We start from the raw sequence: 15,620 nt of genomic DNA, 5'->3' as shown, positions 1-15,620 counted from the left end.
CAATGGTGAATTGTCTAGAGAGAAGACTAAAAGGGACACCCAGTAAAAGGACTCCTATGACACACCAAAAAGTTTGGGCTTTATCCCTAGCAATTAATTAAGGAATTAACTAAAGCATTATGCAGTGAAATCAAAGAAATATTATATAGGTTTCAATTTTAGGAAGAATACTTCCCCCAGAGAGTGGATGAATGGATGAATGAGGAAGGGGGAGTGGGAGGAGTGGTGAGTGGGGTGAAAGCAAAGGTTTGATCTAAAACATGATGCTCAAATGACGTAAAAGGGGAATAAATGAGATTTTTTTTTTGATGGTGCTAGGAATTGAACCCATGGTCTAGTGCTTTTTTTTTTTTTTTTGGCCAGTCCTGGGCCTTGGACTCAGGGCCTGAGCACTGTCCCTGGCTTCTTCCCACTCAAGGCTAGCACTCTGCCACTTGAGCCACAGCGCCGCTTCTGGCCGTTTTCTGTATATGTGGTGCTGGGGAATCAAACCTAGGGCCTCGTGTATCCGAGGCAGGCACTCTTGCCACTAGGCTATATCCCCAGCCCTCTAGTGCTTTTTTGAGTGGCTGATTAGATGCAGGAGAGTAAAATTTAAGGATGACTTACACTCTTCTTGTGAGATGTAGTATCAGAGATTGCAGTGCAGTGACTAAGTTACTCTGTTTAGAGATTCTTCAGATATAATTTTTGGTCACTTAAAAAAGTAATTGTGAGGGCCTGGGAATATGGCCTAGTGGTAGAGTGCTTGCTTCAGATACATGAAGCCCTGGGTTCGATTCCTCAGCACCACATATATAGAAAACGGCCAGAAGCGGCGCTGTGGCTCAAGTGGCAGAGTGCTAGCCTTGAGTGGGAAGAAGCCAGGGACAGTGCTCAGGCCCTGAGTCCAAGGCCCAGGACTGGCCAAAAAAAAAAAAAAAAGCACTAGACCATGGGTTCAATTCCTAGCACCATCAAAAAAAAATCTCATTTATTCAAGAAGCCAGAGACAGTGCTCAGGCCCTGAGTTCAAACCCCAGGATTAGGGAAAAAAAAGTAATTGTGAATGGTATATAAAAGAATGCTTGTTATTATTCAGTTTCTATTATTATAAAACTCAGTATGAAAGCACTTGACACATGAATTATGAGACTAAGGACCTATTTCCCAGCCTCCCTTGGAGGTAGCTTGTCATGTGACTATATTCGGACTTTAAGTGAATATAGTATGTGAAATTCCTAGACTTACCTTTAAAGGATGAAAGCAGATACTTCCTCCTTTTTTCTTCATTATGTGTGATAGCTAAAGCTCCAACTTGGTCCATGCCTTAGGATGAAACAGACACTTCGGGTTCTAGGGGGACTGTAGAGCCACTATAGCATTGTTTGGACCCACATCTAGACTTTTCTGTGGAAAATAACTTGTGACTTATTTAAGTACTCATTATATTTTGGTTGTTTGAATGCATATTTCAATAGGCAAGTAGGGATTAAGAATTTGCCAAAAGACAGACAGCTCAATGGCTAGAAAAACACTGGGTCTTGGGGACTGTGGTGAATCCACAACTCATAACCATGTTATTGTTGCTGAGTGCAGTCTGACTTCTAGATTTATAATCTTTTCATTCACCCCAAATGACTGTCATATTGCTTAAGCTAGGCCATGTGTCTATTTTGTAGGGGTATCCAAGGGTCCTGGTGCTTCAGTGTGGGACATCGGCATTGGGACATATGTGCCAGGGTATGAAATTCCCTCCAAAGGAAGACTTGAGTCACTGAGAAGAGGAAAGCAGAAGTCAGGTGCCTGTGGCTCATGCTTGTAATCCTAGCTACTCTGGAGGCTGAGATCTGATTATTACAGTTTGAAGCCAGCCTGGGCAGGAAAGTCTATAAGACTCATAACTCAATAAGTTACTCAAAAGGGCTGAAAGTGGTGCTGTGGCTCAGGTGGTAGAGTGTTAGCCTTGAGCACAAAGAGGCTCAGGGACAATGCCAAGGCCCCGAGTTCAAGCCCCAGGACCGGCAAAAAAAAAAAAAAAAAAAAAAAAGGAAGTAGAGAACATTGGATAGCCCCAAAACAATATCCACTACATTCAGTTTCTTCTACTTATTCAAGGCAAAGTAAGAGAAACCATCATGATTTATTTTTTCCATTTAACTTAAAACTCTCCTATTTCAGTGGATCCATTTTGCCATAAAGCATTGCAATTTTCTTTCACAATATCCTTATTTTAAATGGCACACATTTATCATTTCTTCTAAATTCCGTTGTAAGCAAAGATATTCACAATCTGCTTATAGTATTCGTATGCTACACCCTCCCTCCTTTTTGGCAATAGCATCATGAAAAATAATGGCAACGTTGTATAAAAGCTACAATCAAAATTATTTCTTTGGATCTTCAAAGAAGATCTTAAGAATAGCAAGAGTATTTTCTATGTATAAAAAGATACTCTTAGCAGCTAAAAAGTTATTAGTATTCTTTCAAAAGCCAGTATCATTCTTGGCAATCTTGTATTTTAGCACATTTTTATTGCATTCCAGAAAAAAGTCACAAAGAATTCAATTTCCCCCCCCCAGAATTCAACTTCTTAATTTGAGAGAAAAAAGTTTAAATGAGTTCTCATTAACAGGACGGCTATTATATGCAGTTATTGAACGTGAAGTTTTTGTTTTTTTTTAAATCATGTCAATCTCATTATTGTTCTGTTGTAATTATCTGACAATTTCTGGGAAATTCTTTTTATACTTTTATTCCTTTCCGATGGTACTAGGGCTTGAACTAGGGCCTTGTGCTTGCTAGGCAGATGCTCTACCATTTGAGCCATACCTCTAACCCTTTTTGCTTATTTATTTGAATGAGTTCTCACTTTTTGCCTGGGCTGGCCATGTTCTTCCTGTTTATGCTTTCCACCTAGCTGGGACAATAGGCATGCCCTCTCCGGAGCTCCCAAGGGTGAGGGTGAGGTCTCATGAATGTTTTGCCTTGGCTGAGCTCAAGCTTCTTTCTCACTGATATCAAAGTCCTAAATGGTTGGAATTATAGATAGAAGTCACTGCCCCCTACCTTTGGAAAATGATTTATTTTTTCAGTACTGGGGTTGAACTCAGGCCTTTGTGCTTCATAGGCAACTGATCTATCGTTGGAACCATACCTCCAGCCCCTTGAAAATGGAATCTCAATACTAGTTTTTTTTAATGTCTTCCAATTTGATAATAGGGGCTGGGATTACCACATGTACCACTGTGGTTATAAATTGTCAGAAAATTTATTTGTCATATTTCTATTTTTCCTATTTTTTCATTTTTATGTTTCCTTAGAATAGAGAATAAACAATATGAAAGGAAACTAAATCATTGATGTGAGAATTGGACATTTGCTAGCAACAGTTCAGAAATAATGATGTTTTGTTAAGATATTTACCTCTTATCATATACTTTGTTAATAATTTATTTGATTTCTAATGCATTAGCAGATGGTAAAAAGCTTAATATCTACATGTGTAAAATGATCTGGGAACAAGAAATCACTTAAGATATTTGTGCAACCAAATTCTCATTCAGTGTATTGCTCAAATAAATAATTAGAAGTTTAGTCTAGAAAAACTATTTAATTGTTTAAAACAGTATATATGAACAACATCAAAAAAAATCTGATAGCTTGTTGGATTGCATATGGCAAGGTGTTGCTTTGTTTCATTTCTAGAACTCCAGGATTTGGACTTGAACACATTGAAGACTTGGGCAAGCAGATGCTTTATATATCTTAGGAAAGTTCTGTAGCCAAGCATCTCTTTCACATCTGTCCCTTCATTTCCATTTTCAATGCTACCATCCTATTTCAGTTCCTTATGCCTTCTCTTACAGTCTATGGTAATAATCTTTTAATGTTCGCTCTTTCTTGGAACATGCTCTTTTTCTGACTTCTTTGCATGGAACTCTGGATTAATTTTAATACAGTGCTCTCTTAATTGTTCTTCATGGCATCTTAAGTGAAACTTAACTCCTCAGCTAACCATACAAAATCTATTGTGGATTCTAGCCTCACTCTCTGTCTGGTCTGAATAACTTATGTCTCCTGAGCTCTTAGAGGCCTGAGAACAATAATAATGAATTCTCCCTCAGAAATAAACTTCACAGGCTCAATGACTGAAGCCTATAATCCTGCCTACTTGGAAGGTAGAGAGTGAGAGATCTCAGTTCAAGGCAACTGGGACAAAAATTTAGAGTTCATGAGACGCTTATCTCAACAATGGCTGAGTGCAGTAGCATTACCCATCCATTGCAATGATTTGGGGAAGTACACACAGGAAGATTACAGTGCACCAATGTGGGCATAAAGCAAGACCCTATCTTGAAAATAGCTAGTACCAAAAATGGGCTGGTGGAATGGTTCAAGTGGTAGGACACCTGCCTAGCAAATGTAAGAGCCTGAGTTTAATCCCCAGAATCTCTAAAAATATATCAATAAATAAACATTCTTCTAACTCAGCTTTATTCCCACCCCTCTGCTACAAAGACCTCCATTATTTCTGGGGTCCCTCTCCTTTGCCCTGTTCATTGTCTTTCACTAGGGTCTTCTGCTGAGATCTCTACACCCTATTGAGCCCCTTGTAAGTTCAGCAACACTAATGGTAACTGTGAGCAAAACATCAGGTTCCACTGTTGGCAGATGTTACCTGAACAAGTCCTCACAGTGCTTCATAGAAAAGGCACCAGTAGTAACCAGTCAGTAGCAATGTCAGGAAAAAGCCCAGGAAAGTCAGTTCTAATAGCCATGCTCTTAGCCACCTCTCTGTGAGGACATCTGAGATTTTTCTGACCCTGAGAAGGAGATTTTCCACAGATGCCAATGTCACTGAGCTACCATCTCTTATTTCTACCCAGTGATGTTGTTCTACATAGCTTACAAGATGTCAGTGCCTGGTGTCACCAGGGCCTCAGGCTAGAAGCTCAGGCTTCTAGCCATTCATGAGCCATTCATGAGCTGCAATCTGGTAGGTCCAAACTACACTATCCTCTAGAGCCTCAGGTGTCACAGACCTATGAAGTCCCTATCAAAGTGGGGTCAGGTACCTGATCACTCAAACTGTTCTTTGATATTTCATCTCTCCAGATGGTTTTAGAGATTGTAGTGAAGATATATTTCACTTTCAACTTTCTTCTTTCTCTGTAAAAACAAGCCTGTGGACTGGGCTAGAAGAGCTAACAGCAGCCACTAGGATGGACTCAAAATCAGCCCATCTTGCTAGGGATCTAGAATGGGAAGGAAAACTATTTTTTGTTTAATATGTCTTTGAACTATTAAAGCACATGTCTTCTTTTTTAAATAAAATGTATCATAAAAATAAGCAATTTAAAAAATTATATTTGTAAACAGGTGCTGGTAGCTCATGCCTGTAATCCTAGCCACTCTGGAGGCTGAGATCTGAGGATTGTGGTTCAGAGCCAGACAGGACAGGAAAGCCTATAAGACTCTTATCTCCAGTAAACTACTAAAAAAAAGTCAGAAGTGGCATTGTGGCTCAAGTGGTAGAGCATTTGCTTTGAGCAAAAGAAGCTCAGAGACGGCTTCTAGGCCCAGAGTTTAAGCCCCAGGACCAGCAAGAAAAAAAGAAAAGAAAAATTATAAGCATGCATGTGCATGCACACATATGCATATGTGTGTGCATATATTCTCTTTCTTTGGTTGTATTCATCTGTCTTTTTGGCTATTCTAATATATATCCTTACATTTAAAAATTAATATATGCCAGACATAGTGGCACACAACTATAATCTCAGCACTTGGGAGGCTGGAGCAGGAAGACTACAAGTTCAAGGCCAACCTGAGCAACATAGTGAGACCCTGTCCCAAAAGACAAGGACTGAGGCTGTAGCTCAGTTACCACTGAGTACTTGCCTTGCATGTTGTAATGACCTGGATTCAATCACCAGCACTGCAAATGAGTACATATATAATGTATAATGGATACATATATACATGCATACAAACAATAAGTCTAATAATTCTTTTTGGACTTTTTTGCTTCACATATATTTCACTGTTATGTCCTAACCCCTCTCCTCTTCATATACCCTCCTACTCAGGAATTTCTGGTTTTAATTACATCCAAAGGTCAAGATGAAATGTTTGTGGTCAACTCAGCTGCCATCTGAACCATCTCCTCATTGACCTTTAACTGCTACAGTTTACAAGACTAAAATTCAGCTTTCCAGACTCCTTTGCAAGCCAGTCATGGGCTCTGTTCTCAACAGTTAAAAGTAAAAGCAAGGGCTGGGGATATGGCCTAGTGGCAAGAGTGCTTGCCTCATATACATGAGGCCCTGGGTTCGATTCCCCAGCACCACATATACAGAAAATGGCCAGAAGTGGCGCTGTGGCTCAAGTGGCAGAGTGCTAGCCTTGAGCAAGAAGAAGCCAGGGACAGTGCTCAAGCCCTGAGTCCAAGCCCCAGGAATGGCCAAAAAAAAAAAAAAAAAAAAAAAAAAAAAGTAAAAGCAAATAGGCAAACTTGTATCCTGGTAGGAATAAAAAATATATAAGCAATTGATATATGATTTCCTTGGTTGTTTTTGTTTATATACAATTAAGAAAGCCAGGCACTGGTGGCTTACGCCAGTACTTCTACCTACTGAGATCTGAGGATTGTAGTTTGAAGCCAGCCTGGGAAAGAAAGTCCATGAAACTCTTATCTCCAGTTAACTATCAGAAAACTGGAAGTAGTGCTGTGGTTCAAAGTGGGAGAGCACTAGCCTTAAGCAAAAGAGTTCAGGGACAGTGCCCAGGCCCTGAATTCAAGCCCCACAACTAAGAAATATCAACCAACCAAACAAACAAAAGAACAACTCCAAGATTAAAGAGGTTAGATTTGGGCATTTTTTGTGTGAAATCAAATATGGTTACCTGACTGGGGTTGGGTTTATCTTGTTTTCTTCCTTAGGAATGAGTGACAGTTATGAAGAGTGGTTTTCTGTGTGGTGAGTTTTTATGACATTCTTAATGAAGAATTGGGATGGTTTTGTTTTCTTTATATCATTTCACAGGCTGGGGATATGGCCTATTGGCAAGAGTGCTTGCCTCGTATATCAATTCACTTTTTTATAAGAATATCACAAACACTGACATAATTAAAGTGTTATCAACTTATTTTTTCATTTCTTTATTATCAAAGTCATGTATAGGAGGTTACAGTTTCATATGTAAGGAGTGATATGGAATTGTGAAATTTATTTTTCAAAAAAGTCTACATAAAGGGCTGGGAATATGGCCTAGTGGTAAAGTGCTTGCCCTATATACATGAAGCCCTGGGTTCGATTCCTCAGCATCACATATATAGAAAAAGCTGGCAGTGGCACTGTGGCTCAAGTGGCAGAGTGCTAGCCTTGAGCAAAAAGAAGCCAGGGACAGTGCTCAGGCCCTGAGTTCAAGCCCCAAGACTGGCAAAAAAAAAAAAGTCTACATGAGGTAGTGGCTTCCAAAGAGCTGTTGTTCCCTCAAAAAAGAAATAGATAACAAACCAGGTGGTGATGGCTCATGCCTGTAATCCTAGAAGGATGAGAATGAGGACATTGATGACTGAGATGGGAGAAGAAAGGCTATGACACATCAATTAACTACCAAAAAGCTAAGATGGAGCTGTGACTCAAATGGTAGAGGGCCAGCTTTAAGCAAAAAGGCAAGAAAAAATACAAGTCCCTGAGTTAAAACCCTAGTACTGAGATGTGTTTATACACATGTACATGTGTGTCCACTTGCACACACACACACACACACACAGATCACAGCTGGTGCGCTCTGATTCCCTTTCCTCCTGCCTTGACCACTAATTTAATGATTGGAGCTAGAGGAGCCCTCTTTTTTTTAATTTAATTTATTTATTAATTGAACACAAATTTTTTTGACAAGGTGTGGTGCAAAAAGGGTACAGTTACATAGTAGGGCAGTGTGTACATTTCTTGTGATATCTTATGTCCTGTTTTTCTTTCCCTTCTCTAGGTCAGGTAGACATATATACAATATACAATGTATCAAGAACATATACAGTAGCCACGTGGCCACGCCCAAGGAAATTCGCCTAGGGCTTTAAATGTAATGTCGATATTAGACAATATGTCTACAGTAGTCTTATATGAACGTACATACATAGCTTTTGAGCTATTGTATTCCACTGAGAGGTCGATTTTTGACCTTTATATGTTGAGTAATTGTCTGGTTTGAGTCACATACTGTTGGGTCGCTGCCCCAATCCTGTGGGAAATACCATTTGACAAGCAGTTTTTGGTTTCACAGACCTGGTTAGAGGAGCCCTCTTGAAGCCAGAAACTATCCATATGAAGAAAAACATCCAGGGGCTGGGAATATGGCCTAGTGGCAAGAGTGCTTACCTCGCATACAGGAAGCCCCGGGTTTGATTCCTCAGCACCACATATACAGAAAATGGCCAGGAGTGGCGCTGTGGCTCAAGTGGCAGAGCACTAGCCTTGAGCAAAAAGAAGCCAGGGACAGTGCTCAGGCCCTGAGTCCAAGCCCCACGACTGGCAATAAATAAATAAAAAGAAAGAAAACCCCAGAAACAGATGCTGTCACACATGTGTGTGAGAAACTCGCTGGCTGGAGACAACGTACGAGGGGATGAATAAGTTAAAAAAAAGAAAAAAAGAAAAACATCCAGTTCATGAGCAGGGTTCCAGTGGCTGACTCCCATAACCTTAACTACTCAGGTGGCTGAGCTCTGAGGACCATGGTTTGAAGCCAGCCCAGGAAGAAACTTCTGTGAGATGTTTATCTCCAATTAAACAGTAAGAACCAGAAGTGGGGGTATGGCTCAAGAGCTAGAAGCCCTAGCCTTGAGCAAAAAAGCAAAGCAAGAGCAGGAGACCCTGAGTTTAAGCCCCAGTCCCAGCATTTAAAAAAAAAAGCCTCAACAAAACAAAATGCCAATATGCTAGTGATATCAGAACAGAAAGAGGAAGAGCCTGTGTCTTGACATCATTGTAGAGGAGCCAAACCTATTGGCATCACTGCTTGTCTGAAGTTATGTAAGATGTTAGGTGTGTTTAAACTAGTCCTTCGAGTGTCATCTGGGAGCCAGTAACAGCTTAGTATCACATAGGAACCTGCCCAAAATAAGTCTTAGTCTCCAGTCCTACAGTCAGAAACCTCAGAGATAGGGTCCAGTAAGATGAGGCTTAACATGCCCTCCATGTGATCCTGATATACACAGAAATTGGAGAATCAGCTTTAAGCTGATGTCAGAAGTTTGGACATTGAATGGCCTACAAAAGTTTATGTGTTGTAACCATGATCCTCAGGATGGCACTCCTGGGAAGGATGTAGACCTTTAGGAGGAGGGAGGTCTGCAGGTCATTGGGGGTATGGCCTCACAGGGAATTGTGGGCCTCAGCCCCTTCTAGCTCTCTTGCTTCCTGGCTATGGGATGCCCAGGCACTTTCAGCCATTGCTATCTGGTACACCCACTCAAGAACCAATGGGTCTGGCAGATCCTGAACTGGAATCTCCAAAACTCTGAGTCCAAATACATGTATTAAAAAACTAATTATCACATTGTAATGATGGAAAACTAACACACCAGTGCTACTGTAACTTTAAAACTATGCATCACCTGGGAATCATGTGAAAATGCAAGAGCCGCTGGCTCAGTAAATGTACTAATGGATGGGATTCTCCTTTCCTCTGCTGGGGTGGTGGCAGGTAAAGATTCTCAAGTGAGTACCTCTCTGAGAATTGCCTTCAGCTGATAAGAACTCTTTCCCCAAATATCATATCCCAGTTTACAATGAAGACTTGTTCAGTAATGTGGATATTGACCCTTGGAAAGAGGTGGTAGTTCCATTGTTAGGAATGGAACTGGTGGCTCACACCTATAATTCTAGCCACTCAGGAAGCTGAGATCTGAGAATCACGGTTCAAAGCCAGCCTGGCCTGGAAAGCCCATGAGAATCTTATCTCCAGTAAACTACTCAAAAAAAAGCTGGAGCACAAAGAGGCTCAGGAGCAGAGCCTAGGCCCTGAGTTCAGCACCCCTAGGACCAGCACCCCTCCACCCCCCAAAAAAAGGATGGAAAACTGTAGAAGGGAATGGACTGGGAGGGCATTTGAGAGTTCCAAGGGAAATGGCAATTAAATAAGGACTTGGAATTAAATAGCTGTTTTCTCTAGCTTTTGACAGATGGAGAAATGCAATGGAGAAACAATGAAAGGCTAAACTTACCTACACAGGTGAAGTATGAAAACAGACTGGCTTGCCTCTGTAATCCTATCACCTCAGAAGGCTGTGATCTGAGGATTTTAGTTCAAAGCCAAGTGGGCAGGAAAGTCCATGAGACTCCTAACTCCAATTAACTAGCAAAATGATGGAAATAGAACTGTGGCTCAAGTGGTAAAGTGCCAGCCTTGAATAAAAAAGCTAAGGGACAGCATCCAGGCCCTGAGTTTAAGCCCCAGAATTGGCACAGAACAAAATAACAACAAGAAAGAAACCAGAGGCTCTTCTTGGCATCCAGTAAAGTAACTCTCCTCACCTACAGCTGGGGAATAGAAATTGCTGAGGAGCAGGATTTAATTACCAGAGTAGCAGAGTTCAGAGAAGGTTGGATTCTCTATTATGTCAGGTCTACTATACCAAGGATAGGGCCCTGAGTGGGAAGGAATGAAACCTTGAGAGTTGGCATGGAGACATCTGAATCAGTGCATTAAAGATTCTTTTCAATTCTTTTCAGTAGGCCTGCAAAAGGACCCCACTCTTCTTAAACACTAGCATCCTTTTCTTGAAGATGATGCAGGGAATTCTGCCTTTCAGAACATCTCATGCCCTCCATAGGATCTATTAACATTTCTCTGACTACAAATCCAATACCTAACCAACAGAAGTCCTAGGCTTGCTAAGAGAAAGGAATAATATACAAAGGAGCTATAAGACATTGCTCACATGCACAGTAGGAGCCTGTCTGAGAAATTAGGACTTTATTTTGTAAATGATGAGAAACTGATGAAGACTGACAAAACAACAATGATAGTATAAAAAAATCTAGATTTCAAAATGGAATTTATAATTTTTATGGTGCCCTCAAACTTGAAACTCTCCTACCACAGGTTCTTGAGTGCTAGGATTACAGGCATAAACTACCACAGTTCACTGAGAGAATAGAAAGTGACAGGTTTAGGTTTGGAGTTCTTAAAAAGAATATTTTTGAAAGATAGGACAAATTAAAACAGGTTATTAGCAGTTGTCTCCTTTGGAACCTTGTAAGCATAGAACATAGATAAATCTTGTTTGTTGTTTTGAGACAGGGTCTCACTATATAGTTCAAGATGGCCTCAAAGTCACAGTCTGTCTGCCTCCACCTTCTAAGGGCTGGGATTCCAGGCTTCTGTTACCATGTTGGGTCCAATCATTCTTGAATGGTTTGGCAGCACGCCAGCTTGAAAACAAGAGCTGAAGTAATTGGCCTTTTTAAGTTGCCTCTTATATGTCTTACCTACGGTTTCTGACAGCTGTTGCCTCCCCTGTCTTTATCCCAGGTCATCATGGCATGGCAGAGGCACAGACGTTGGTGGGGAAATGAATGACAGTAATGACACGCAGGATTATTTTACCATAAGAATTAAGAAAGCATTATTACAGACCTCTGTCAGTCCACCAACTGAGCAATTAATGAGAGCAGGTGGTATAATACAATCCTTCAGTTATTTCTACAATCTTGATGAATCAGGCAATCTATTCTTGAAAAAAATAAGGAAAATAGTTATCCCAGCCTTAAAGACATACAGTAAAGCTGTGATTCCAATCTGAAGATGATATTGATCGAATACAACAAAGATGTTCCTTTTTTCTCCTACATGATGTCCAACTCTTATTCAAAAGTCTAAAACATATGACAGTTAAAAACATCTTGTCTCTGGTGAACAACTATAGGAAATTTTGTGGCATACATGTAACATGCACAAATCTCATGATATGCATATACTTTTTTTGGGGGGTGGCAGTCCTGGGGCTTGAACTCAGGGCCTAGGCACTGTTCCTAAGCTTCTTTTGCTCAAGGCAAACATTCTACCCCTTGAGCCACAGGACCACTTCCTGCTTTTTCTGTTTATGTGATACTGGGGAATTGAACCAAGGGCTTCCTTCATGCATTCTAGGCAAGCACTCCACTATGGAGCCACATTCCCAGCCATTTTGCATCTATTTGGTAAGAAATGTACCTTTCTTCTTTTTCTACACTTCAGTCTCTATTATGAACCTCATTCTGCCAATGAACCAATACTAAATTGTAGCCAGATTAGGGTTCCTGCTGCTCTTTTCCTGTGAGTTCTAGGGACATATGTGGTGCCACAGCATGGGGGGGGGCTGTCCATCAGCCCTTGCCCCTACCACAATACACCCTTATCCTGCCTGCTTCCTCTGTTGGTCCAGATGGCTGTTTAATCTCTCTTCTGACAGTATATCCTCTCTCTCTTTCTGCCTCTCTCTTTTTTCTTGCCAGTATTGGGGCTTGAATTCAAAGCCTGAGCGTGTGTGTGTGTGTGTGTGTGTGTGTGTGTGTGTGTGTGTGTGTGTGTGTGTGTATGTACTGGGACTTGAACTTATGTCCTGAAGCTCTTGCTTGGCTTTCTTACTCATGATTGGCACACTACCATTTGAGCTATACCTCCAGCCTTAAATCTCTCTTGATAAGCTTTTCCCTACTTCTATGCTTCACCATTCCTGGTCCACAGCAAAACTAGGTGGGTTGCACAAGCCCTTGCCTCAGGTGTCTTCTGCTCTTCTGTTCTCAGCTGTGTAGAAAACCTTTTACATCTCCCCAGATACTTCTTTTGTGCCCTAACCTTGCTGGATGGGAGTTTAGTGTTGTGAAACCTCCTTGAGCTCTTTTCCAGGCTCTTCCTCCACCTCTAGCTTCCTCTTACTCATGGGTAGGAAGTTGAAAAAGGTTCTTGAACCCTTTCTTGGGACACAATAGTGTCTAGATCTTTTCTCCTTCCAATTTTTCTTTTTATCCTTCTGGTCCAAAGTGAAGTGGCGGGGCTGGGATTATGGCCTAGTGGCAAGAGTGCACATGAAGCTCTAGGTTCGATTCCCCAGCACCACATATATGGAAAACGGCCAGAAGGGGCGCTGTGGCTCAGGTGGCAGAGTGCTAACCTTGAGCAGGAAGAAGCCAGGGATTGTGCTCAGGCCCTGAGTCCAAGGCCCAGGACTGGCCAAAACCAAACAAAGTGAAGTGGCACATAGGTCTTTCAATTATTTGTGTTCTGAGGTTTCTGGAGCTTGGGTTGATGACATTCAAAAACCTTTTACTGTTGTAGCAATTGCTCTCCAGGTAATGAATGCCTCACCTAGTATAGCTTTAAGTAGGGGTATAAAGGAAGCACCAAGAATGAGAAACACATCTGTTAGAATATCAAAATACAGTGCCATGCTACTGTTGTGAAAGAAGTTCCATGATGAGAGGCTGAGAACAGAGAAGTGCCAGCATGGGGAGAGGCAAAGAACCCCTTCTCTTTCAGAGCAATGCATAGGAAGCCCCCAGGCTTTACTTGCGGTTCACATGATTTCACTTCTTTCCTTGCCCTCAGGCATGTCTCTCTTACTACAGGTGCTAATCTGTTGAGGTCTACTTCCTGTGCACATGAAAAGGCCTCCCCAGGAAACAGCAGAGCCCATTTCTCTCCTCTGGGCTTTGAGTCTGAACCTAAGTCTCCAGAGCCTTGGGAGGAGATATTTCATTACATGATGGCTTCCCACATATCTTTAGATTGGAAAACTGGGAAGAAAAAGTAGAAATAAATGAATCTCCCCTACCTTGGAAATTAGTTCTCCCAACAGATTGTGTTAGCACTTGAAATCACTGCTTTAACTACTAAAATTGATTAAATTAGCAGCTCTGTATTTTGCCAAGATTTTTATAGGCTCCCCCGCCCATTCTCAACAAATTAAAACCTGGCTCACAGGGGAGTATAGTAGACTGGAGACATTTCTCCTCCTGTCGCTGGATGCTGATGTAGCAAGCTTTTGACAGTTTTTAAAGAGAAAAATTTAGTTCTCGATCACTGTTCCGTATGTGTCTTATAGGCGGGACTGCAGGATGGGTGTGTGGGAAGAAAACTGATATAACATTGAGAGTTTAACAAATATTTGTAACACAGAGTTGTTAAATTATTGTTTCATAGAATACTATTATTCTAAGAAACACAATTATTTAATTTCAAAGATAATGCTAGCTGTCTGGTAATGTATCAGTAAATGGAATATTTGTGATGTGAATGTTGGATCTCATGCAAACAAACAGATTTTAAAATAATATTTTTTATTCAAATTTATTGTGTCAAAAATACAATAACTGCTAGTGATCATATTCGTTGCTCAAAACAGAATCTTTAAAATCTAGAAAAGATATATTTAATTTAACACATGCAAATGGAAGTGGGAGAATAGTAAGAAAATATATGATGTTCAGAGTAATATTATAATCTTGACTTCCAACTCAAGTGAGACATGGTTTGGTTTTTTAAAAATATATTTTATTGTTAATGTAGAGGTGATGTACAGAGAGGTTACAGTTACATGAGTCAGATAATGAGTACATTTCTTTTTGAACAGTGTCTTCCATTCCCTCACTCCTCGTTTTTTTCTCCCATCCCCACCCTCAAGATGTATAGTGCCTTTTCCATATGGTGTCTAGTGAATATCACTGTTGTATTTGTTCACCCTTTGTTCCACCTTTTCTGTGCCCCCTCTTAGCCTCCCAAAGACAAATCAACTAACAAGACAAAAGGAAAAAAACAACCAAAACAGTAATAACAAAAAAATACCTCTTGTTGAGACAAACATGTGTAAATTCAGGATTTACTAAACCCTGAATTCACATCAACTTTCTATGTGTGCATTTATTTTTGCTTGTGTTATAATTGGAAGTGAAAATAGGACACAAAGTATATATGTCCTTTCTATATTTAGCATGATCACAGTACTGTGATCATGCTAAATTTAAATTTTGCCTAAATAAAAGCCTCAAAAGAGATACACTGAAACATTATTAATGGTTATCTTTTGGGTGATGAGTAATTTTTAAAATTTCTTATTAATGTATTCTTTTCTTTTTGGTACTGGGGATTGAGCCTAGGGCATTGCAATTGCTAGGCAAGTGCTTTGCTATTGAACTACATCCCAGCCTGATTTCTTATTTTTGACATTTTCAAAATCTTTGATAATGAACAGCTAGCTATTTCTTTTATACTAAGTGAATTTAAGACACTACCTTTCAAAGGAAGTATTTATTTGCCATGCTGTCACTTGTATTCACTAAGCACAGTATTTTATTTCTTTTCTCTTCTCATGATTGTTTGGAAAGGAGGCATGATAAAGAATTAAACACAAAGGTGTGTATCAATGTGCAGCAACGCTTATAGTATTGTGTAGTGTATCATCCATATTCTGTTACAGGAAGCAAGAATTAAAACAAGGATCAAACACACTTTGGTCTTCAAAGTCCTAAAAATACTGAGTAGTCATAATTTCAGCTTAACTCCTCTCCCTCTGTGACTAGATTGCTTTTCTTTTGAACTGCCCACAGGAGAGAGCCAGGTGTGTAACTGCTCAGATCTTACTAAGGTTG

The sequence above is a fragment of the Perognathus longimembris genome, chromosome 17 (assembly GCF_023159225.1).
Source record: "Perognathus longimembris pacificus isolate PPM17 chromosome 17, ASM2315922v1, whole genome shotgun sequence".
Lineage (NCBI taxonomy): Eukaryota > Metazoa > Chordata > Mammalia > Rodentia > Heteromyidae > Perognathus > Perognathus longimembris.
Note: the sequence above shows the minus strand (reverse complement) of the source record.